This window comes from Prionailurus viverrinus, chromosome A2 (genome assembly GCF_022837055.1).
Source record: "Prionailurus viverrinus isolate Anna chromosome A2, UM_Priviv_1.0, whole genome shotgun sequence".
Classification (NCBI taxonomy): Eukaryota; Metazoa; Chordata; class Mammalia; order Carnivora; family Felidae; genus Prionailurus; species Prionailurus viverrinus.
Window position 1 is genome coordinate 65,101,853 of NC_062562.1, and position 25,509 is coordinate 65,127,361.

Below are 25,509 nucleotides of genomic sequence, written 5' to 3' on the forward strand. Positions count from 1 at the left end.
GCCCAGAGCCTGCTTGGGATTCTGTCTCCCTCTCTCTCTCTGCCCCTCCCCAGCTTTCTCTCTTCCTCTCTGTCTCAAAAAATAAGTAAATAAGCATAAAAACAACAACAGCTGAATCTTCCTTCAGTGGACTGAAGACAGCGAAGGAGATCCCAGCTGTTTGGAGCTGAGCAAAGATGCTGTGCGGTCTCTGGGCCTCAGTGTCCCCGCACGCGTGGAACAGGGTGGTGGCACCACCTAGTGCGCCAGGCTATACACAAGGGCTCCTACCGGGTCCCTGCCAATCAGGAGGCCCTGTTGCTGTTGCCATGGGAACGTCTGCCCACCTCTCCTCCTCCCCCCCAGGGGCTCCTGGGCCACAGCCACGGCTCTTTCATCAGTCTTGGTTCTGCCCTGCCCACCTGCTTCTCCGCTGGCCGAGGGAGCCATGGGGAAGAGAAGATTTCCGCCCCACCGGCCCTTCTTCCCGGTCAGGAAACGTCCAGCTGTGACCTCCACTCTGCAGCAATGGATTTGCTGGTGACTCTTCAGACCTTCCGTCAGCCCCACGGCAGCCCTCCTTGTCTGCAAGGCTCCCCTCTGGTTTCCAGGACCAGGAATCATGGGTGTAGACGGAATGCAAGTCCCTGCAGCCGTGACCGGTGCCCTGGCTGCCTGTCCCCACCGCAGCGCGGAGCTGTGGGGACACAGCCGTGAGGGCCGGTTCAGTTACAACTTCAAGGGAAGAGGAGTGGAGTCCTCTCTGTCCTGCACGCAAGGACGATGCCGGCGGCTCCCGGGATGTGTGAAGCGGGGAAGGGCAGGGCCACGTAACGTGACACATACACACACGCACGGACAAACACAGACACGTTAGTTTTTTTTTTTATTATAAAAATAAGTTTTGGGGCGCCTGGGTGGCGCAGTCGGTTAAGCGTCCGACTTCAGCCAGGTCACGATCCCGCGGTCCGTGAATTTGAGCCCCACGTCAGGCTCTGGGCTGATGGCTCAGAGCCTGGAGCCTGTTTCCGATTCTGTGTCTCCCTCTCTCTCTGCCCCTCCCCCGTTCATGCTCTGTCTCTCTGTCCCAAAAATAAATAAACGTTGAAAAAAAAAATTAAAAAAATAAAAATAAAAATAAGTTTTCAGGGAGCCTGGGTGGCTCAGTCGGTTAAGCGTCCAACTTACACTCGAGTCATGATCTCACAGTTCGTGAGTTCGAGCCCCGTGTCGGGCTCTGTGCTGACAACTCAGAGCCTGGAGCCTGCTTCGGGTTCTGTGTCTGTCTGTCTCCCTCTGCCCCTTCCCTGCTCGCTCCCTTGTGCTCTAGCTCAAAAATAAATGAATATTAAAAAATGGTTTTTAATAAAAAAATAAGTTTTCATTGTAATGCTTGAAAATACACTTAAGGGGCAAAGGAAAAAAACTGACAACCCGTGACAGTTCCCAGATCCATTACAATTCTAGAGTATGCCCTTCTAGTATTCGTTTGCACACGTACTTATAAATAGACACACTGACACATTTAGGATCACAGGACGTAGAGTTTTGCAATCGGGCTTGTGTGGCTTCAGATTACATCACAAATATCTCCCGGGCACAATGCTTCTTTGATGTTTTAACGCCGGCAAGGTATTTGCCCACGTGGCCGTACGGAACACGGTGCTGTCCTGACGGCTGTCCACGTGGATGGTTTCGAGGCTTGGCACATCTTTCTATGTGGTCTTAGTGTGTGCGCTTACTTTCTCAGGATAAATTGCTAGACGTCAGTCTTTATTAAAATACATCTCTAATAACGGAAACACTTCCAAAAGGGAGAGGACGGACCGCGTGTTTGGTAGAATACTAGTCCCTAAAACTGAATTTGTCAGGGAACAGAACGGGACCATGTGCAAATCCGCTTAGCTGCCCCACTTAAGAAAACAGTTATCAGTGGGGCGCCTGGGCGGCTCAGTCTGTTAAGCATCTGACTCTGGCTCAGGTCATGATCTCATGGTTCGTGGGTTCAAGCCCCACGTTGGGGCTCTGTGCTAACAGTGGAGAGCTTGCTTCAGACCCTCTGTCCTTCTCTCTCTGCCCCTCCCTCCCCCCCTCAAAAATAAACAAACACTAGAAAACAAAAAGCAGTTATCGGTTATCAAGCACATCGTGTAGACTCTGCTCCCAGGATATCCGCATTTGCCCCATTGCCCACTCTTCCCTCCCCAAGCTGTCTGGAAACATCAGTTAGGTACAGACTTTCTGGCTCCCCAGTGAGAACATGAACTTTAGAACCTGCCTGTCCTGGAGTCAGACCCTCTCCCCTCCTTACTGCATGACCCACCCTATCCTGACCATAAACACCCTCACTGCCAAAGCAGGGGGACTGCTGGACCGTCGCACAGGCTTATGCCGAGTGGCCCGCGGGATGATGCATAAAACTCCCCGGCGTGGCATACAACCCTCAGTAATCTGCCTGGCTTGTCTTCTCCTTCTGGGGGCCACTGCGTGCCTAAAAGATCACCCTCCGTGTGAGCCCAGGATCAAGGCCTCTGCAGTGCCGACTCGGAAAGCGTAGGCCTGGAACTTCTGCTCCAAAAACTCGCTCACGTGGTAGTTGAAATTAGTAATTAGGAATTTGTTTTGCAAAGAACCTGAAGCACACGGGGAGGAAGGCAGGTGCCTGACAAGGGACCCCCTGCACCCAGCCGGGTCCACCTGCCATGGGGGGGTGGGGCTGGGGGTGACCTGTCCCAGGCTCTGCTGGGGCTGTGGCAGCGTGAATGTCAAGCTGGAGCCTGCAGTGTGGCCGGGGCTGGGACCCTCCATCCAGAGCTGAGCCAGGGTGGGAGCACACAGACGGCACCGTCTTTCAGGGACACCGGGACCGTGGTGTGAATGCACTTCTGATCCGATCTGGACTATTTTTAAGGATATTAAGGACTTAGGATTGATTACAGTTCTGGTAAAAAACAAACAAACAAACAAAACCCAAATAAACAAAAAAACACACTCATCTTTTACAGACCCAGAAGTATTATAGGATATTTACAAATAAGTGATATTTTTACATGAGATTCTTGTCCCAAACAATAGTCAGGGGGCAGTCAACGGGGCGTGGCTGGAGCCAGACAGGTCGTGGGGGCTGGTGAGAGGCTCAGGCAGTTCATCTTACTATTCTGTCTACTCCTGTGTATGTTCTAAATCCTTCACAGCCAAGGGGCGCCGGGGGGCGCTCAGTCGGTTAAGCGTCCAACTCGATTTCAGCTCAGGTCATGATCTCACGGTTCATGAGTTTGAGCCCCGCATCGGGCTCTGCGTGCTGACCTCGGGGAGCCTGCTTAGGTGCTCTCTCTGCCCCTCCCTCACTCATGTGTGCTCACTCTCTGTCTTTAAATAAATATATAAATAAACTTTAAAAGAATAGAATTTGTTTAAAATAATAGTAATAAAAGAATAAATTCTTCATAGACAAAAAAAAGCCTCAACATCCCTTTACCCTTGTGTTGCTAGAGGAAATAAAGCACATTATAAGGCTTTTCCTGCCTAATGTATTGTAAGAATTGACTCTCCAACTGACCATGAAATTCACTAAAGGAAGCGTTACTCCTTGGCTTCCTCAGTGGTGTCCAATGGGGACTGGGAGGGGTAGATTTTGCACCCCCCGGGGGACTTCTGGCAGTGTCTGAGACGCTTCGGTTGTCACAACAGGTGTGTGTGTGTATGTGCAGGTGGGCGTCTGGTCGGTAGAGCCCAGAGATGCCGCTAAGCATCCCGCAAGGCCCAGGACAGGCTCTCACAACGAAGGACTGTCCAGTCCCAAATATCCATATGATTGCAGACAGGGGGCGTCTTATCCTAGGAAGCAAGGAAGTACTCTGATGGGGACATGTCCAAGGAAATAGGAACCAGACCCCATGGAGCAATGTGAGTCTGAATGAACACCCGTAATAATGACAGTGAGCCATGGACTGAAATAATACTGCGTCCTTACTGACACACACACACGTAAGTAAGAGAAGAGAAAGCACACCAAGCACACCGTCCCTAACAGCAGAATGCCAACTAATAAATGCAGAATGATGGAAAAACCGGACAAGAATCATCAACACACAACAGAACCAGTCAAGGGAAGATGGATGGAGAAAAGCAAATTAACGCGGTCTCACAATAATTTCCTTTGAAGATTACTTCCTAATTACAGAGAACGGTAACTGTGCGATGGAGAAATGTCGCAGGTGCTATCTTCGCCGAGCGATAGGGACTGACCCCACTGTCAACTGGACAAACCAACATTGTGAGCTTCACACAACCTGATGGGGTTCCATGGAAGCTCCCCACAAGCCACGGGGGTCCTTCAAGAACTGTCGAGGACACAGAAGACATGCAAGGCAAGGCGTTAAGGTGCATTCCGGGTGAAACGATAGAGACACAAGCGATCGCAAAGGGTGGTTCCGGACTGGACGTGAACATTCTAAAGCCAAGCGGGAAACGTGAATAGGTCTGCAGACTGGACACGCGCGCCTCGTCGATGTTAAACACGCCGGGCTAAGCTCCCTGTTCCTTGGAAAGAGACACTGAGGTCTAAAGACAGGGCTTGATGTCTACAAATTAGACTCAAATGGTTCAGAGAAGAGAGTAACAGTTATGTGGGTGTCCAAGTACACACACAGCTAACCCTTGAGCAACACGGGTTTGAACTGCATGATTCCACTTACACGTGAATTTCTTTTGTATAAAGACAGCACAATACTGCATATGCATTTTTCTTCCTTATGGCTTTGCCAATCACGTCTTCTTTCCTCTAGCTTAGTTGAGTGTAAGAATACAGTATATGATACGTGTTCATGATAGGTTCGTGTTGTCAGTAAGGCTCTGTACAAGGTTAAGTCTGGGGGAGCCGAAAGTTATACTCGGATTTTCGACTGCACGGGCGATCAGCACCCCTAACCTGACCTGACCTGCACATGTATATGTGATATAAGTAACGTATATGTTTTTATACGTGCTATGTATATGGGCAGTGAAAACAATTTAAAACGTGGCAAAACATTAACAATTAGGGAATCGGGGAACAGGATCTATGGGAGTTCTTTGTGTTATGACGTACAACTTCTCTAGAGGTTTGAAATCATTTCAAAATAAAATTTAACAATAACTATGGTGTGAACATAATGAAGGGTGACCTCCTTTTCCCCATTGCTCCCCCAGCGTCTTATCACATGGTCAACTGTCACCGAGAGAACACAAAATTATAAAGATGACAGAGAGCCCTTGTTTGGAGCGTCTCTGTTTCTCTTCCACTCAGCCTCTGTCTTGAGGGCTATTTAAGATCCAAAACAGGCAGGCAGTGGGTAGTTCAATCACAGCCAGGGCTGAGCAAAATATCCCAAGCGTGAAGGGGGCGCTCCGTCACGTCAGCCGGTGGGGACGGGCCCCAGACAGGTGTGTTTCTGCACCTGCTCAGGGAGGTCCACGGAGCAGACCACCACAGGGCCGTGTCCACGCCTGTGCCCTTTACTGGGTGGCTACACGATGCTGAGCTCGGGCATGCAGACAGGGAAGTGACTTGGCCCCTCCGTACCTATCACCTTCTCCCTCTTGTATCCGCGGGTTAGAGTCACCCATCAAAAGTGGCCTCCTGGGGCCCCTTGGGGGCGCTCAGTTAGTTAAGCGTCTGACTCTCGACTTCGGCTCAGGTCATGATCTCACAGTTCATGAGATCCAGCCCCACATCGGGCTCTGTGCTGACGGCACGGAGCCTGCTTGGGATTCTCTCTCTCCCTCTCTCTCTGCCCCTCTCTCGTCTGCTTGTGCCCCGTCTCTCTCACAATAAATATTAAAAAAAAAAAAAAAAAAAGGCGGCTTCCCAAAGCCATCTGAACCTTGCCAGGTAAGATGGGACTACCTTAGGCCAATATATCATCTATATCAGGATAATTATATTTCTCACCTTCTGTCAAAGCGTACAAAGCATTTCTTGCCATCTGGTTTCAAAAAAGTCTTGCCTGAGCCTATGGGTAAGCAGGGCAGGTCTTACTGTGACTTGGGGACAGGGGAGCCACCAGCAGCCTCCTTGAGGTCAGCCAGGACTGTATCAGCAAGGGCAGGACATCAGCCTGTAGTCAGCCCCATGGGCCACCACCTACCTGGCCAGTACAGCCGCCCTCTCTGCTCCAGCCCTACCATTAAGTTGGTGGGACAGGAGGGTGGGGACATGGCTGCACAGGAAAAGGACACAGAAACCTGGGGGAAAGACCTACTGGTGGGTGGGAGAGGGAAGACTGGTCGACTGACCCAAGTTTAGAACACAGAGACTTCTGGGGCGCCCGGGAGGCTCAGTCGGTTGAGCATCTGACTCTTGATTTTGGCTCAGGTCGTATCTCGTGGTTCACGGGTTTGAGCCCTGCATCTGGCTCTGTGCTGACAGTGTGGAGCCTGCGTGAGATTCTTTCTCTCCCTCTCTCTCTGTCCCTCCCCTGCTAATGCTCTCTTTCTCTCTAACAATAAACATTAAAAAGAAAAGAAAAAGAAAGCAGAGACTTTTGAGAAGCCTGGAAGGAGTCCTCAATGGCTATGAGATCATAAAGAACGGCAGCCTTCGGGCCCCCTTCTGGGTTCCAACAACCTAGCAGGCCGGAGCCACCATCCAAATGTCACAGATGGCGTTGCTGCTGAGGGCTACATTTTCAGTCAATTACAACAGCAAAACTCGCCAGCTGAGGACAGCAGACAGATTTCCGGCCTGCTGTACAGTTACGTCGGCCAGGCAAAGCTATGCCTTCTAGTTTTTGCTCACCTTGGACCACAGACCTGCAGGAAAGAAACACAAGCCAGAACGCTGGGCTCGGCCTGCCAACTCCTCTAAACCCAGGAAAACAAAAGGTTCTACAGAATACCGGCTCAGAAGGTCCAACACCAAAGAGAGTAAGCACCCCCACAGTGACCGGTGCACACCTTACCCCCGCCCAGCGGTCAAGGTCTCGACTCAGGTTTCTAGGGCGGATGGAAAAGCGAATGTCCCGCGGCAAATCTCCCTAGGTGCTGTCCCTTCGCCCCTAGACATCTTCTAGAGTTTCCTGAAACCCCAGAAACAGCCAATCAAAATGGTAGATTCCCTGGGAGGCTGCCTTCTTCGCTGGGGACGGTGACCTGGCGTTGCCACTCGAGGGCCGGTGGCATGAGACACCCATTTACTCAGCACATGAATCAGGAAAGCAGCCCAGCCCTGGCGCCTGAGTATTTTATTATAAGGGACAGGTAGCCCTCGGCCAATGGTCATAAAAATGAATTTTGTATGCACACACGTGCAGTCGCAAACACATCGATCTTTTGATGCGGCAATTACACTGCTGGGAATCCACTATTTCCCTGCCCCTGTCTATCAGCTTTCAATTCTCAGTCTGTCATCTATCCGCCTATGTATCATCTATCCACCCGTTAAGTGACCAAGGATCTAAGTACAAGAATGTTCATTTCAGCTATTTATAATAAGAACGATCAAAAGGGGTTTGCTTAGAAAACTTACGGTACAAAATCTGTTGTAAGAGCACCGTGAGGCTGTGAGGGAAGGTGTGACCGTGTGCGTGGGGCCCGAGAGGAGCATACCGCCCAGCTGTGCGATCAAACTTATGATGAAAAATGTAGCCTCTACCACGCAATCTACGATTTTAAGAAATATTTTTAGGGCCTGGCCTAGATCGGCTGAAACCTCTCCGGATGTTTCAGGTTCACCTGCACGGGGCCAGGACAGGGTTCTGTCAAGGCCGCTCTTTCAGCAGATACTCCTGGAGCGCCTTCTCCTGGCCGGACACCTCGGTGGGGGGGACACGGTGCTTAGGATAAAATCCCAACCTCACGGCCCTTCACCCAAGTGGGGAGACAGACGACAAACCAGAAGCAACACCGGGGGTGTTACGTGCTGGTAGGAGAGCAAGAGAGCTCAGTGGGGGAGACCGAGACAGGGGCCGCGACCCCCAGGGTGCAGTGCAGGGAAGGGGAGAGCGTCTCTCAGCAGCGGGCAGGCTCTGCTCACAGATGCACCTGTTGATGGGGTGTGCGTGACGTCACTTCTTAGGAAAAGTGCGCTGCCGGAGAGCACGAGGGGCAGAGCCAGCCAAGGGCCCTCCCAACACAGGGGTCCCGAGAGCGGGGACAACGGGGCAGAGAGAGGCGGAGATGAAGGCGGGGGTCACGGAAGGCGGAGAAACAAGCGGTTTGGGAAATGAGCTCGTGCTGGTTCCACAGAGGTCGTCACAGATGCACCAGCACCTGACTGCTTGCTGGCTGTGACCAGGAGTAGGTCACAAGTGTCCTTGATAAGATTCATTTCAGGGACCCAGCGGAACCAGAAACCTGATGGGGAGGCAGAGGGGACAGAGTAGGGACACTGAGTCCCACAGCTGGCCCTGGACGGAGCAGGGGCGGCCCCCTGTGAGGTGGGCGGGGCTTACCTGGATGCAGATAGGGTGACCCAGGGACAAAGGTGAGTCTGAGGATGCAGGACAGAGAAGCAGTGATGGCAGGCAAGACGGGGTGCTGGTCGGAAATAAGGACGTTAGCCGTGAACACGGGCGCAAGGGCCCTGAGTGGCCATGAATTCAGGCAGGCCGGTGGGTTCAAAAGCAGGTGGGCTGGTGAGCTGGTACCCAAGGCAAGGTTATCAGGTGTGAAGTTAGAAGAGGGAAGAAAGGCTGGAAACAGTTGTTTTCCACTTGGGAGGAGTGAGTGAATTAGGAGTGGGGAAAACGCTTGAAAGAAAAGAGGCACAGGGAGACGTGATGCCCCCGTTTCTTATTGATTCATCACAGCTCTTTACTTAGGATGATGCAAACGTGAGGACTGCAAACACTCTTTCCCAGCTTGCCAACAGCTTACGGTTTAACTTGTGATGTCGCTTTCCTTAGAGTCAAACCCATCAATCTGTACCCTGTGACGTCATCTATCGCTTTCCTGGTTAAGACGTCATTCCCCGGCCCAAGAACCAATTCATGATTCAACTATGTATCTTTTTCCTACTTCTCTTAAGGTATAATTTTTTTTAAATTTTATTGACAGCTTCATCCACCCAGAATGTACTTCACTGTGTGTGTATTAATTTGCCAAGGCTGCTGTGTGAGAAAACACAGACTGGGCGGCTTCAACAACAGAAACCGTCTCCGAGCCTGGACGCCGGACATCCAGGATCAGGCCGTCCGCAGGACCAGTTTCTCTGAGGACTGTGATGGAGAATCCGCCTCTGTCCTGGTTTGGGGGGGATCTGCTGGCGTCTCTGGCATTTCTCGCCACATCTCGGCCTTAACTTCACCTGGCGACCCCCCGCCCCGCGTATCTGTGTCCACCTTGGCCCCTTCTAGAAGGATGCCAGTTACCCCGGGTTGGCCACCTCCTCCAGGAGGACCTCATCTCAAGTAAAGAGTTAAGTGACAACTCTTATTTCTGTATGGTCACATTCTGAGATACTGGGGGCTCTGGGGCTTCCGCACGGAAATGGGGGACGCACGATTCAATCCGTACTGGTGTGCAGTACGGTGGGGGCCCCTAATTCCACTCTGCCCCCAAACAGTGTAGAACTGTCCCAGCACGACACACCAAGTCACCATGCCGCGTTTATAGTACGCTACCCCCCTGTGGGCATCGGGGTCTCCTCTGCGTACGCGTTCCAGAGCACAGAACTGACTGTCCGCTTTTAAATCAGAAGCATGTGGTTTTTATTTATTTTTTTAAGTTTATTTTGCGAGAGAGAGAGAGAAACAGCGGGAGCGGGAGAGGAGCAGAGAGTGAGTGAGCGAGAATCCCCGCAAGCAGGCTCCATGCTGTCAGCACAGACCCCCTGTGCGGGGCTGGAACTCTCAATCCACGGGATCGTGACCTGAGCCGAAATCAGGGGTCGGACGGTTAACCAACTGAGCCACCCAGGTGCCCCCGAACCACACGGCTTTTATGACGGTAGCTTTAAAACATCAAAACCACCCTGCCGAGGGAGTAACTGGTCACCACTCCGAGACCAAATCCACAGACGGCCTCTTCCATGCTCCTACGAAACCCAACCCCTCACCAGGGCTGGACCCGCTGACATGGCTCTTGCTGCCTGAGACGCCCAGTCCTCTAACCGCTTTGTCCCCGGGTTCCGCGTGCTGTCTCTCCGCGGAAGGCCCACACCTACTCTTCACATCCTAGGTAGTTCAGATGTCAAGTTCTGAAACAGTGAACAAACGGGCACTTCTAGCTGCACATCAGGGTTCTGGCTGACGGGGTGGCTAAGACGTTCTGAGGCTAAATGAAACATGCCACCATTAAGAGTAAGTAGAAGGGGCGTCTGTGACAGAGGAAACACGAGCTTATGAACGGCAAGTTCCAGAGACATCCTTCCAGCCCGAGGCCTGGCGCACTGGGCAGCGGCCACCACGTTCCCACCAGAACCCTACTTCCCGCGGGGGCTGGGCTGGATCCTTCTAGTCCTTAGGACGTACACACAGGCCACCTACTGCAACATCTTTGGTTTGTACAGAAGCCACTGGCCCTTTATTACGGGAACGTCGATTACTCCACAGAGGACGGATGCAGAACTGAAGGGATGTCAGGGGACCTGCACCCCAAAGCTGGCTGCCCGCGACAGAGCAATGTCTCCGGGGCCACCAGAGAACACCCCGCCTCATCCGTGACCAGGGAAACCACAGGATGGGCGCCTTAGAGACCCCACACGCCCACAGCCGGATGAGCCAGATTCGGAGACTTCTACTGATTAACAGCCAAAACCCCCCTAAAAAGAACTCAAAATCATCATACCACCATACTGACCCCAACTGAAACCAGCCCTTGTTCAGACTCTGTGGATTTTCCTCCCAGCATGTTCTTCCTTACCCGCCCCTTTCCCCGTGGGTGTTTCCTATTTTGGCTTCTGTGCTAGGCTTAGTGTAGGACTCAGAGTTTTATCAGCAAGGAAAGCAGCTCTCCCCAATTCTCGAAGGATCCACACGCGTTTTTCTCCCAACGATGCAATCCAGAGCTTTCCATGACCTCACACGTCCACGGCGGCTCACCAGTTATGCTCTCGGCATAGACTGGGGTCTTCGTGGAATGAGATGTTTTTCCCTCTCGTGTCATGGTCTGGATCAGCGGTCCCCTGCTGCAGCCCCCTGGCACCCCAGCCCCGGGATGTGGACAGCAGCGCATGTTCCCAGGGGAGGTGGTTCGGGGAGAGGTGGCCACAGCCGAGGTAGAGCACCCACACTCCACCACCGCCCACGAAGCTCACCCTTGACCTCGCTCCGGGAACGGTGTGCCGGGGCTAGAGGCGCACCAAGAACGCCCCCCTGCCTCCAAACGCAGGTACACTTGCACCCACCCTCCCAAGCCCTGCCGGGACGACCAGCAAGCAGTGGGGAGAGAGGTCAGATGCGACATTTTCATTTAATGAGGAAAAACACCCACCGCGCACACAGCCTGGGCTCCACACAGTGGCCGGTGTGTTTCCAGCCACAGGGGGGCGCTCCCGGGTCTCCGAAGCCCACAGGCTCCTCCCTAGCCTCGACCACACAGCAGTCCCTACACTTCACAGAGCCTATTAACGGGCCAGGTGACTGCACTCAAAACCCACCCCCACACATGTAAAAGATCACAGGGGGGCCTGGGTGGCTCAGTCGGTTAAACACCTGACTCATGATCACCCAGTTCGTGAGTTTAAGCCTCGTGTCGGGCTCTGTGCGGACATCAAGGAGCCTGCTTGGGATTCTTTCTCTCTGCCCCTCCCCCGCTTGCACGCACGCACTCTTGCTCTCTCTCTCTCTCTCTCAAAATAAATAGATAAACGTTAAAAAAAAAAAACACTTAAAAGATCACAAGAGGACATCTACACGTCAGGCTCACAGGGGTACAAGCGTAATTATGGCCAGATCTTCCTCCTGGGGGTTCTGGAACCATGAGCGGTACAGATCCGAGCGGATACCAACCTGGCCAGCAGCATAATTACGGAGCTGACGCTGCCTGTGAGGAAACACCATCTATTTGTTCCATCCCATTTATCTGTTTGGGAGCCTCCTACGGTTGGAGGCTCCAAGACCGAAGCCTCGGGAATTTCCTTCCCTCGGATGACGTTTGTACGCATTGAGGCTGAGCACACAAGAGACCACTTGGCACGCCATGCCGACAAAATTATGGACACTCCATTTCTGCTGAAAAGAAGGGAAGAAAAAAAGCAGTGTGGCTCCATTTTGGAAGCGTGGCGATGCCTGGGAAGCCGCATTTTCCTGGGGGGCTCCTGGGGCGTGGGGGTCGTATTCCCTTCAAGAGTCCTTCCGGGGGCTCCTCGGTGGCTCAGTTGGTCAAGCATCTGACTCTTGGTTTCGGCTCGGGTCATGATCTCACTCTTTCTGAGTTCGAGCCCTGCGTCAGGCTCTGTGCTGACACTGTGGAGCCTGCTTGGGATTCGCTCTTGCCTTTTCTCTCTGGCTCTCTCCCACTTGCTCTAAAATTAATAAATAAACTTAAAAAAGAAAGTGTGCTTCGATCCCAGGAGCCATCTGGCATCTACTGCATACCTGTCACAGATCGCTGGCCGGGGGAAGGCCGAACCAGGGCAGCCCTGCACGTCTTTGCCGGAGCCGTGCATTAAAAGGTGAGGTCGTGTTAACTATGGAGAATTAGCGTGGCATGCTCACCTCTCGTGTTTTCTACACTGTTTGCCTCGTTGGGGAAAAGCGCACTGAAAAAAATCTGTGCACGTTAAGAGGCGTATTTGGGATTTTAAACAGGATTTCTCAAGTCTTCAGCATTTGATCTTGAGAAAAATTATGGCTTACAGAAAATCTACAAAAAATGCTATAACGATTTTCCTTCTATTCCTCATGTAGGTTCCCCAAAACTCACATTCGCTCCATTAGCTTTATCATATCTTCTTTCCCTCCTCCGTCCACCAGGGTGAGCTGCAGACAGCTGGCCCCTCTACCCCTACCTAGTTCAGCATGTAACTTCCTAAAAACAACACTCTCGTACGTAATCAGAACAATGATCAAAATCAGGAAATGCCACCAACATGCTACCTTTAGCTGATTTATCGACATTCAAATTCAGCCAATGTCCAACCGATGTCCTTTTCAGAAAAGGCAACAACGGTATTTCGGGGTCCGGGATCCGACTATGCAGGACCACATGCTACATTTGGTTGGCCTGTCTCTTCCGTCTGTCATCTGGACAATTTGTTTTCTGGAGTCTTCTATGACCTCCACACCTCTGATGAGTCCCGGCCGTTTCTCAGACTGTCCCTCCGTCCTGGTTCACCTCTTTGGCGCACACTTGAGACGCTGTGTTCTTCTTGGGGCATCTCCTCGGGAGGCACAGGGCTCCTGGTGACGCTGGCCCGGGCCCCTGGGTTAAGGCAGCACCTGCCACATTTCTCCACGTCCACAAGTGACCATCCTTCTCTTGCCCTTGGGAGCCTAGGATGTGGCTCCTCTTTCTCTAACTACTTGTCCTGCATCCTTTGGCTGGAGAATGGAATTTAGAAGCCAAGATCTGAGCACTGGGCTGGGTTGGATTTTTTGGGGTTTAAAAAAAAATTTTTTTTTAATATTTATTTATTTTTGAGAGAGACAGAGACAGAGACAGAGACAGTGCAGATGAGGGAGGGGCAGTGAGATAGAGAGACACAGAATCTGAAACAGGCTCCAGGCTCTGAGCTGTCAGCACAGAGCCCAACGTGGGGCTCAAACTCACGAACCGTGAGATCATGACCCAAGCTGAAGCCGGACGCTCAACTGACTGAGCCACCCACGCGCTCCTTGATTGGTTTTTTTCTTATTAAATTTTTTTTAATGTTTATTTTTGAGAGAGAGATAGAGCATGAGCAGGGGAGGGGCAGAGAGAGAGGGAGACACAGAATCCAAAGCAGGCTCCAGGCTCTGGGCTGCCAGCACAGAGCCCAATGCGGGGCTCAAACTCAAACCGTGAGCTCATGACCTGAGCCTAAGTCGGATGTTTAACTGACTGAGCCACCCAGGCGCTCTGAATTTTATTTATTTGAGAGAGAGAGAAAGAGAGAGAGAATGCACACGAGTGGAGGAGGGGCAGAGAGAGAGGATCCCGATGTGCGGCTCAATCCCATGACTGCGAGATCATGATCTGAGCTGAAATCAAGAGTTGGTCACTCAACCAACTGAGCCCCCCAGGGACCCCAGGTTGGACTTACTTTTAAAGGAGGAAAATCAGGCTCCCAGTTGTCACAGGGACCAGGACAACTAAGGGAGAGCAAGAAATCACTAAACCCTGGCGATTTGGCTCAAACCCAGCCCCTTCTCTCCAGCCTCAGCCCCTTGGCCCCCATCCCCACGGCCATCAGCTCCCAAGTCTGCTTGCGCACTGGCTGAGCCCACGCCACCCCCAGCGTAACCTACCCCAGGCCCCACAAAGCAGAGGGAACCTCCTCAAAGTGCAAACATGTTCTGTTTCCCTCGATCCCACACCTGCCGGAGTCTCTTTTGCATTTGGGATGGAATTGTTAGCTGATGCTAGGCCCTGACTTCCAGGCCCTTCATGAACAGCCCTCCCTCCCTCCTTCTAGAACATTCTCTGCCCTCCAAGCCAAAGAACAGCTTCTCATCCTTCAGTCCCCCTGAAGGGAACTTGCAGTCCGTATGTCTGCAAGTATGGGATTTGGAGAACGCGGTCTCGGGGCCCTGCCAGACAGTCCCTCGGGCAATCCTCCCGGACAAGAGACCACGCTGGGGAGGCCGGTGGGCTCGGGCTGTGCTGCACAGCTCGGGAAAGAGGACCTGCGCCCCGAGGCCGAGCAGGACAGAGGTGGCCAGGTCGGGCTGGGTAAAACCAGTAAGGCAGGGCAGGACCAAGTCTTACCAGCCAACAGCAGCCAAGCACCCGGCGCGTGGAGGGCCACCCCAGCTGGGGGACAGCCGGTGTCCAGGGCCACCGTGTGCTGCCATGAGAAGCGCCCACGCCCCTCGCTCACCACAGCACGGGTGGCCACCGGGTGTGCCGACAGCTCGTGCAGGGTCAGGGCTCAGAACTTCTGACGCTCACTCTATCCTGAATATGATATTCTGCGTCTCCCTCTCTCTCTGCCCCTCCGTTGCTCATGCTCTGTCAAAAATAAATACACATTAAAAAAACCTTTCTTTTTAACTTTAAAAAAAATAATAATAAATAATAAATAGGCCCTTGCAAACGGGTATCCCAACAGGTATCCAGAGCTATAATATAAAACACTTGTGACCTGAGACTAGGAATCTACCTTCTGGGAACTTCCCTAAGAAAAAGAACTCAAGAGAAAACAAAAACCACATCACTGTCATGCTGGAAAGCATTATCCATAGCACAGACAACTGGAAGAAGCCACACGAATATCCAGGCACAGCCAAGAAAGTGTGGCCCGGTACTCGTCAGCTTCTAAGAGCGTTCTTTACTACGACCGGGAAGAAACACAGAAAACACTTGTCGCAGGTTCAACAAAAACACGTATAAAATCATATCTACCTTGACTGAAACCAGGTAAGACACACACAGAGGGGCAGGCGCTGGACCAAGCTGCGGGCGGAAGGAAATAGTTGGCTTTTAAGACGGCTGCAATAGGATTTACGTGGAAGGTCACTGGTCAGAGCTGAGAGGGATTCTGAGGTTGCTGCTTCTTCCAGCACGGATGCTGACCCCACGTCCGTGGGCACGGCTGTCACTTCGTCTGTGACCTGTCCTCACCCCTGTGAACCAGGACATCTCCTCCCGTCCCCTTCCCAGCTCCTCAGGAGACAGGCTGCATGAACACACTTATCATGAGCCACAAGCAAAGAAAGTCATACGATACCCCCACCTCTACCTGCTCAGGGTGTTCCTGGCATAAACCAACCTGTAGAATCTGGGATTCTAGAAATAGGGCGAGAAACTGACACTTTGATCCCAGAGAATCTGCTGCGGGATGACAATGGTGAAGCTATTTTGGGATAAGATAAAAAACCACGTTTGTCAGCAGCATTTGGGTTCCCGCTGGGGACCAGAGGAGGATGGCCCCCCCTGCAGCCTTTCCAAAGGGGCCAACGTGTGTGTCCTCTTTCCCAGAGTGGCCGGGACGTGCCTCGGCGGCAGAGGGAGCAAGAGGGTGGTTCCCAGATTCTCTCTCCTGAAGGACTCCACGCAAACTTGGTTTCCTCCAGCGGCACTTTGCTCGTTTGCATCGCCACCTGTCAAACTGTTTTCCCTTGCGCTCTGAGGAGCTACCCAAGAGAGGAGGAGACCCAAGAGAGGAAGCGGAGTTCTAGAAGGAACGAGAGGGCCAGACTGCAGGAGGCGTGTGCAGGGCAGGACGGTGCTCGAGGCGGCCGCACCCAGGGTGGGGGCCTGGCTGGGAGCCTGTGGGGTGGCGCTGGCTGAAAACCAGCATCCAGCCATGGGACACAGTTTTGGGACACAGCACGAGAGCCTGGACCTCGTGCTCCAATGGTGGCCACTGAAGAGGTCCAACACGTGCTTTTCACCTTCGTAAAGTCAGAAAATGCTTTATCCTGACTTGCAGGTTACAGCCGCATTTGGAGAATGCCCAGTGGGACAAGATGCCCTCGGGACGGGTTACAGGCATTCCAGAAGCACCGATGCCCATGTTCCACGGGCGTGACAGGCTGTATCCGCTGGACAAACACAAGCAAGGAGGAGGTGGGTGTTTATTCCCAACACGTAGGACGGGACTGTCAGGGGCAAAAGTTCATTTTCCAGCTTCACCTGTTCCCAGCGAGAGTCCCGCAAGAGGAAGAATTAACAGATTCGCTGGCCAAGGAGGGTCACCTCTTGCTCTTAGATTTGGGGGAACCTCCAGGGAAAGACAGGGAGTTCACACGCTTACGTGGTGATGTTTTCTCCATCTGCCGATGCCACGGGGTATTCGATGCTATAACACAGGATCAGTTCGGGGGCTCACAGATTTAGGGAATTTATACTTTCCAAGGTATTTATAGCCCACAGAAACCTTAGCTGTGGGGATTTCACCAAGTTTCCTGACAGGACATCCCCAACACGACACACAGCGAGACAAGTGGCCTGATCGGGTCCCTTGCTTGAATGTAGACGCGGGATGACGCGTCCCGTTAAACACTGGGAGTGATTTCAAGCTGCCTCTCCGGGGGCTCCGAGACACTCGATTCTAGTGCTATGCCCAGAGAACTCCGAAAAATGCCCTCGACAATTGGGCACCCTTTCCCAAAGTGGGTTCCGTGGGCAGCCTGTCGTGCACAAAGCGGGTCTGCGATTGGAAACGTCTGAGAAGCTCTAAGTGGCCTCCCACCAGTGGGTCTCCTTCCCTACAGGATTTTTCAGATCCTCCGTAACCCAATGCGAAATGTGAATTTCCAGGAAGGTGACAGAATGCAATCCTCCCCCAAACAGACGTACAGGTTCTTTCCCACAACTCCAGTAACAGGGATTCCAGAAAGCACAGGATGGGCAAAGCAGGTGCGAGGTTCTCCATCTGCTCGGCACTGCGCAAGGGGAGGCAGAAAGCCGGGAGAGCCAGCCGCCACTCCACGACTCCGGGCTCCGACCCAGAAGGACTGACGGGGGGCCCATCCCCTGGAAGAACGCGTCACAGCCTCCTGATGGGCGAGGGACACGGTCGCAGCAGCCACGGAAACTCGCAAACACAACTCCGGGCTGCTCACGGGCCCACGTTCCTCTGGTTCTTGCACAAATTCGCCAGGAAGGCGGAGCCAATCCACGGGGCCGTGACATGCTTGTTGACACGTCTCTGTCGCATTAGACGCCCCGAAGGCTCTCTGCCTCAGAGCCCACTGGAGCAGCACCTCAGCCGGGACCACCGGGACAGGTGCCAAACGGGAACATCCCTGCTCCCAGGGCCTCCTGTGGTCATGGTGGCATCGTGCGCCACGGCAGAAGGAATGGGCCGTGACAGGATCTATGTGGCCTGTGGGCTCTCCTTGCTTGGTGTGGCTGAGTTCACACGTGCCCTCGGAAGGAATAAAAGGTGACGTAAATGCCCACTTTGGTTTAGTATTTCCTGTTTGTTCGGAGCGCTGCTGTGGCTCCCTGGGAAAACCATGGACTTGAAGCTCGGGCTCGCTGCTCGGACATGACCCGTCGCGGCTGCTCTGTGGGACCATGACGAACACCAGGCTTTCCCAGAGTGTGAGGGGTGGCGCTGGGCTTCAGAGACCTGGGCCCGTCCCTACTGGGGCCTCTCAGCAGAAAGGGAGATGGGGCTCCCTGCGCTGCCCCCCAAGACGCCCCCAAGGGGTATCAACCATCTTTCTGCTGAGTGAAGTGTGTCGGAGAGGTAACTAGCGAAGTTCGTTACCTGAAATTTTAAAAACCAGCAGTTTATGTTCCTACAGGATGACTGGTGGCAGATGGACAAAGAGGCAGAAATAGGGTGACGTCCCCCCATTCGAGGGAGGGGCAGGGCTCCGGTGGGGGATGATGGTGGCAGCTATGAGGAAACAGGCAGCGAAGGCAGGAAGCCAGTCTGAGGGACAAAGAGTCAACAGGGCTTTGTCTCCACCAGCGACGGGGAAGACCTGATCCGTACAGACCATCGTGTCGGTAAAGCGACTATCATTGGACAGCAGTGACTGCTCGGTCCCACTGGGGGCCCGAGCACTGTTCTCCCGGGCTCCTGTCCCAAGATGACCCTGTGGCTTCCCCAAATGTCCAAACAGCACTGGGCGGCCACCGGTCACCTGGCTTGTGATGCGTCACTGAGACCCTGGCTCCAACGTGCTCTGATCCCCGAAGGCACCAGAAAGGAGACACGGGCCCGTTTTGGAGGCGCTAAGACGAGGGCTGGCCCGGCGTTGGATGAGGCTGATGAGAAGTTACTAGGCTCCAGGGTGACGGCGGCCCACCTGGGCGAATCGGATGGCGGGGCGTCGCCACGCCGGCACATTCCTCGAAGTCAGCTGCACTTGGCCACGGTGGCTGCTTTTTCTGGCCAGAGACGGGCTAATGTAAGCAGCACATTCATTAAATGGTAGTTAAAGCCTCCGGAGACCCGCTTTTGATCATTAGTAATGTGTGAACCCCAATGCGAGGCAATTAATTCAGTTCCAGAAAATTAATTCTTAACAGTAAGCAGAGGGAGGAGAGCAAGTGGGAGCTAAGACAATACTCATGCCCTATCAAAAGCGGGGTTAAGTATGTGATTAATTGTGTTTGAATAACAAATGGAGAAGCCTGCTGTCCTAAGTCACCGTGCAGCTGCACAGAAACCGTTACTGGCTGAGAGGAAGGCCATCCTAGACAGAGCCTTCCAGATGTTTCCATCGAGCTGTGAAGGCTCGCCTTAAATTCGGAAACCGAGACATTTCTAACAGCATCACTCTTCTTTTCTTAACCTGCGTTCCCTGCGTGGCTCTCTTGCCCTCCCCCCGCCATCCCCTGTTCCCGCCAATTCTCAGCATCTCAGTACACCTGCCTCAGGCACTCACTCATGGCTCCTGCTTCCTGCCCGTGGATCTCCCTGGTGTCCCCCGCCCCACAGCTCGACTTCACTCTGTCCTGCTGGGAAGCAGTGCATGCCACACGCTGCCTCAGTTTCTCCCTCTGCCACTTAACAATTCGGGGCCCCTGGCGCACAGACCAGTGCGTGAACAGAGCCTTCTGGTGCACGCACAGCCACGGCTGCAGAGGAGGACACAAGTTCCTGGACACAGGACAGGGTTGGCTGTGGCAGCTGTCCCCCCACCCCTAGACCTGCTGTTACAACAAGGTAAATGTCCTTACAACGGCAGCCAATCACGCCCTTTGCTTCTTGAGGCCAAAGGCACCCGACAGGGCACGTAAGCATGAAGTCCCTGACTTTCCAGGGCCACAGATGCCAGTGGCTGTAGGGATGCCACGTGGATGGTGTCAGCGCTGTGGGGTCTGGCGGCCTCTCCAGCGGCCTCCGATGTCCCAGGCATGTGATAGCCCCCACCCCAGGGCCGGCCCACCAGAGGAGGAGTAGCTTCCAGGAAGGAACGGAGCCTCCTGCTTGGAGAGGCCGTTCTCTCCTATGGCTGCAGTCGAGCAGAGGCTCCTGCTTACGTGGAATATGAGCTTCCTGTCTTGCTCTAACCGCGGCGGAATGAGGGCTGTTCCGGAACATGCAACGACCTGCCAACACTTCTTAGTCAAAACCTTTTTAAGTAGGTTTCTTTTGTATGCTCTTTATTTTTGAGGTGGGGGCGGGCAGAGGAGGGGCAGAGAAAGAGAAAGAGAGGGAGACAGAGGATCCCAAGCAGGCTCTCTGCGTACACGAGGGGTGGGAGAATTAACTGTGCGGTAACCACCATGAGACAGGCGCCAGAAAACACAGACAAGGTCTTCCCGGTGGAGTCCCTCAGGACCTGCATGTGACAGCCAGTCCAGTGTCCCCTGAGGCACTGGAAGCCTCCCCCTGGTCCATCCCGGAGTGCAGAGAAGCTGTTTCTTAGGCTCTCCCGTGACACCCTTATGGGCACACCCTTAAAGGAGTTCTATCCCTAAAGGAATCTAATGCGGCCGTCGCCACTTTACAGATTCCCTGCAGGATCCGTGTGCGTTCCTGGTTTCTCAGATTTTCAGTTGTCAGTTCACACAAAGCACTCATTTCCAGAGCTACTTGCTACCTGCCTCTGAGACCAAGGACCGAAGAGAAGGGCTGGGGTCTGCCCTGGGGCTGGTGGCAGGAGCCACCTCCCCACACAGCCTGGAAGGGGTGAGGGCACCTCCATACGAGCAGGTGGCCCTGCAGGGGTGCCTGGGCAACGTGTTCTCCTGAGGGGCACGACACCCTGAGTGACCTCCAGCCTCTGCGCCCAGAGAGATGGATCAGGAGACACCCACACCCACCAGTGTTGCTCAGGAACAGTCCCGAGAGACCCGCTTTCCCGGGGAAGTCACACCGACCCTGTGACCGGAGCAGGATTTTCACCTACGCAGGCCTTCTCTGACCCACACCCTATCCTTCTGAGTCTCTCTCCGATTGGATTGGGGGTCATCAATCCAGTAAGGGGCCGGGCCTCTGGACAGCCGGGGTCAGCTGTCCCCGAGTGCACAAGGCTTCCCCATGAGGGCCGGGGGATCCTCACCCAGCACCCCAGGAGGACAACATTGTCTGCACTAACCTCTCTCCCACGACGTTCTAGTGCAATGGAGACAGGCGGTGACTGCGGGCTGGGGCTGAGGCTGCAGCAGGGAGCACGAACATACCTGCCAGTGTCCCTTGAAGGGAGGGGTTCACCTCTGATCACCTGGGACCTGGGCCAGGCTCCCCTCCAGCCCCTGGATCTGCAGGCTGGCTCCAGGCACATTGATGGTCACATCCTCAACTCAGATGGCCTGGCCAGGAAGACAAGCCATCTCCCATCAGGCCAAGGGCACTGTGCCTCTCTCTGGTTCCTGGGCTCTGGCTGAAGCTCAAGGAGATGCCCTTGGCCTCTCCGGGGCACAGGGCGGGCACTGCACCCTCTGTTGGACCCTCGTCACTGGCACTGAGCCAGGCACGCAGCAGGCACTCAAGAGTTGCTATCAGATAAACGCACGCTGCACCAAGCTACGGACAGGCACAAAACAGGCATGGCTCGGGGAGAAGACTGCAGTGGGTCTGAGGCACTTGACTTATCAAGACACAAAGAAGGACCAACGTTCTCTCGGTCCACAGGGCACCGAGAGCAAAGAGAATGTCGTCAAAGAAGCCTGGAGACACCGTCTAGACCGTAGGATGCGATTCAGGCGTAAGGCTCAGTCTCACGGCTCGTGATCTTTGCTGTAACAATCACCCTTCTCCACGCAACGGCCTGTCTTTTCCAAATGAGTCACCAAGCAGTTAAAAATGCCCTTGTTGATTTTTTACCGCAAAATGTCACTTTCCGGATATTGACCAAGTTTCACGACCCTCTAGGGGACAGAATGTTATCAAAGATTTTCTTCGGCCTCTGCAACTCTGGTAAATGTTGGATGAGACGTTATTAAACAACTTAATTAAGTCATTCAGATAAATTATTTGTTGCCACCAAAATGACAGAATGATGTCCTTCACAGAAGCCGTACCTTCAAACAAGATTCACTCATCTCTATAATAAACCGGAAAGACTCCACGTAAAACCACAGCCACGGGTACTAGACTCTCACGGGGCAAAGGGGTATTTCTTCCAACACGAACCACACTTCATGATTTCATTTTACCGTCCATGAACAAATACGCCCACAAGTGCTCTCCCTACTGGTGAAGCCATAAAGCTAAATGAAAATCACTAGACTCTGGTTTAAAATATTAACAAAGTGGGGCGCCTGGGTGGCTCAGTCGGTTAAGCGTCCGACTTCGGCTCAGGTCATGATCTCACGGTTCGTGAGTTCAAGCCCCGCGTCAGGTTCTGTGCTTGATGGCTTAGAGCCTGGAGCCTGTTTCAGATTCTGTGTCTCCCTCTCTCTCTGACCCTCCCCTGTTCATGCTCTGTCTCTCTCTGTCTCAAAAATAAAATAAAAACGTTAAAAAAAAATTTTTTTTAAATAAAAATAAAAAAAAAATATTAACAAAGAAACCAAATGTCACTGCTTTAAAATTCACGTAACGCAATCAAACAAACAGAAAACCTGACAAGCGGGCGTCTTAAGATGATCCCTAGAGCACGCACTAGCCTGGGAGGACCCACACGGGAGGCGCAGACGTCACTGTCACTGGGGTTCGGAGGTGCACTGGGCTCACGGGCTCCAGATGCAGGAGACATTCCCAGTGACGCCCGACATCGGCCAGGCTGCTGACTCGACCGTGAGCGGCTCACACGGGTCAGGTCTGGGAGCAGGCAGAGGCAGGTGCGGGTATGGAGCCGGGGTGGGGCCAAGGTCACCTGTCCTGTGCTGCTTCTGTGGGCAGTGGTGCACGGCGGGCAGGTGGGCAGCGGTGGGGGCCCACCAAAGCTCCGCCCCTTTATGGTGAAAGCCACGGGGCCAACATGGGGGCGGTAGACAGCCTGTCAGGACCCGAGATCTAGGCCGGGAAGCAGAGCTGGCAGGAAGGAACAGCGACTGTCCGGGGCTGGTCCCCACACAGTGAAGTCTCATTTACACGGTTTTAAGGCTTCTGGTGGCAAAGGGGGTGGGGGTGCCAGGACGCTCACGAGAAACTCCAGGATTCTCCAGTCTCCACTGGCTCCAGCCGTGGGTTCGCACAGCACGGACTCCTCACAGCTCCCAAGAATCTGAGACCAGGCAGGGTGGGGTTCTCCTGGGAGCCCTTTCCTGCCCCCTAGACGGCCACCTTCTCCCTGCCACCTGCGGCAGACAGAAGTCGTGCACTGCTTGCTTGTCCCATAAGGGCACTGGTCCCACCGTGGGGGCCCCAGTCCACACCCTCATCTAAACCCGCCTATCTCCCGAAGGCGCTCCCCTCCCCCCGTGCTATCCTGGCGGGGGCAGGGCTGCAGTGTGGACTGGCGGGGGGTTGGGGGGTGCCACAAACACAGAGTCCACAACATCGCCCCGACTGTGCAGACGTGGGCCAGCTCAGGCGAGGACCAGCCACAGGGAAGACACAGACCCTGACAGGGTCACCGTGGGAGGACCTCCACAGCCTGACCAGGGGCGTCTGCACCCCCGGGGATGCTGCTGAGGGTTCCCGATCCTTCCTGGCAGAGTAATGACTTCCTCTGGTTCATCACTGCCACCTACTCCATCACCTTCACCTGATGATATGACACTAAGCTCCCCGAGGGCTTTCCAGCTTCAGGGTCTGGACGCAGCAGGGCTCAAAGGTGACAGCTGAAGTTCGGGCACGGGAGGGGTCAGAAATGCCCCCAGAGTGGTGTGGCTGAAGGCTCCTCTACCCCGGGGACAGCCCCTGGCTGAATTCTCTGTGCCCTCCTCTGAGTGGAGAACCCGGCTGCCTCCCCCACCCCCGTGGGGTAACCAGCCTGCAGCTCGCATGTCTCCAGAGGAACCCCACCGGGCAGGCGACAGAACGACACCCCCAAGATCCTGCAACCTCATCAGCGTGCCTACCGCCCCCCAGCTGTCTGTCCCGGGGTCCTGCATGCAGCCACAGGGGCTGTCCCGCCAGGCAGGGGTCTTGCACACCAGGCGGGCGCCCCCCACACCACAGTGGGCGGGACGCCCGTGCAGCAGACGGCACCCAGCCCACATCACGGCACTCGCTCTCTGGAGCTGGGTGCAGGGACACTGCACCTGACGCTCCTGCCCCCAAGCATCTGGCAAGGGTCTCTGGAAAGGGAAGGTGAAGGCAGGCTGCCGGGATGTTGGAAGAACAGTGTGGAACAGCGTAGCCACAGTACCTCGGGCAGGATGGGTTTCCCTTCCGCACGGCTGTTCAAACCTCTGACTCGGGGACAGGTAGAGGCTGCTTCGGACTGCCTCGCTGTCCCAAAGGGGAAATCGGCTCTCTTCTTTTCCCACGCTGGCCACGCCGTGCTCAGCCAACGAGGCGATGTGATGGGGCCTCCTGTTTATAAGGACTTCGGAAGAGCCCGGCTGGACAGGATCCAGGTGCTCCCTCTGACTTCGTGTGAAAGGAGCTGGATCACCAAGCATCCCTTCCCCTCGAGGCAAGTGGGGAGAAGGGGCCCAAACGCCTTTGACTTTGACCATAGGCAGCGACGCCCTCACCGTCTGGGACCGAGAGGCTGTGTGTGTGGCATCTCTAGCCTTCGGGGTGACCGCGGTGTCGGTGCCCACGCCACGGGGCTCCGAGAGCGAAGGTCAGAACCTGGGCGGGGATGGGCTGCGTCCCCCCGGGCCGGTTCCAACACGAGGAGCGTGGACTTCCCACCAGTACAGCAGAGTGTGAAGCATCCTTCCCGTGTCTGCTGGGCCAGCCAGCCGGAGGGAAACGGGCGACAGAGACACAGACACCAGTGCAGACACGCATCTGATCCCGAGGAAAACAGCAGGCAAAATTTCCGAGTTTCCGGATTCTGCTGAGAGTTGGACAGCCTGTGGGGGTGGAGGCCTGCTTTCTTGCCAACCGCGGCGGGAGCCAGAAAAAATTTTCCCGGTCTTATTTTAGGACGGGTGACGCTGTAAACAAGCTGGGTGACCAATCCACAGACAGCCTGTCTAGACCCTTATTTGAAGCAGAAGGTCACCGGTGGGGCAGACGTCCCAGGTGTCCTGGAGGCATGTGACGAGGAGCCGCAGCCCCGCCAGCCGGCCAGCGCTGACTCTGGGACAGGGACACTTACCTCACCTCCTGAGTGTTGATGGCGGGACCCCGCAGCCCACCCTGGAGGCGCAAGGTCAGGACTCAGGAGCTGGCGAGGGAGCCTGAGACCTGAGAGGGCAGGCCTTGCGTGGTGGTGGCACGGGGTGGGTGGGTGTGCAGAGCACGGCGGGGGGGGTGGGGTGGCTATCACGCTTGAGGGCAGCAAAGGTAGCACAGTGCAGACAGAATGAAAGAGTGTGATTCTAAGAGGCAAAGAAACTTCTGGAATACACTTGGTGCAAAGAAAGATTATCAAGATCCCAGGAGACACTTGGTGTAATGGCTGAAATCAGAAGTTCTGGATCCTGATGTCAGCTCCAAGCCAGCCTCACTGCTCACACTGGGGGTTCACGCCCAGCCCCACCACACAC

At 54.3% G+C, this 25,509-nt stretch overlaps 1 protein-coding gene across 12 annotated transcripts in view; it reads right to left on the reverse strand.

Moving 5' to 3' along the window:
• GRB10 (growth factor receptor bound protein 10) overlaps positions 1–25,509 on the reverse strand; it is a 190,752-nt gene that overhangs the window by 45,086 nt on the left and 120,157 nt on the right. The window lies entirely within an intron of this gene.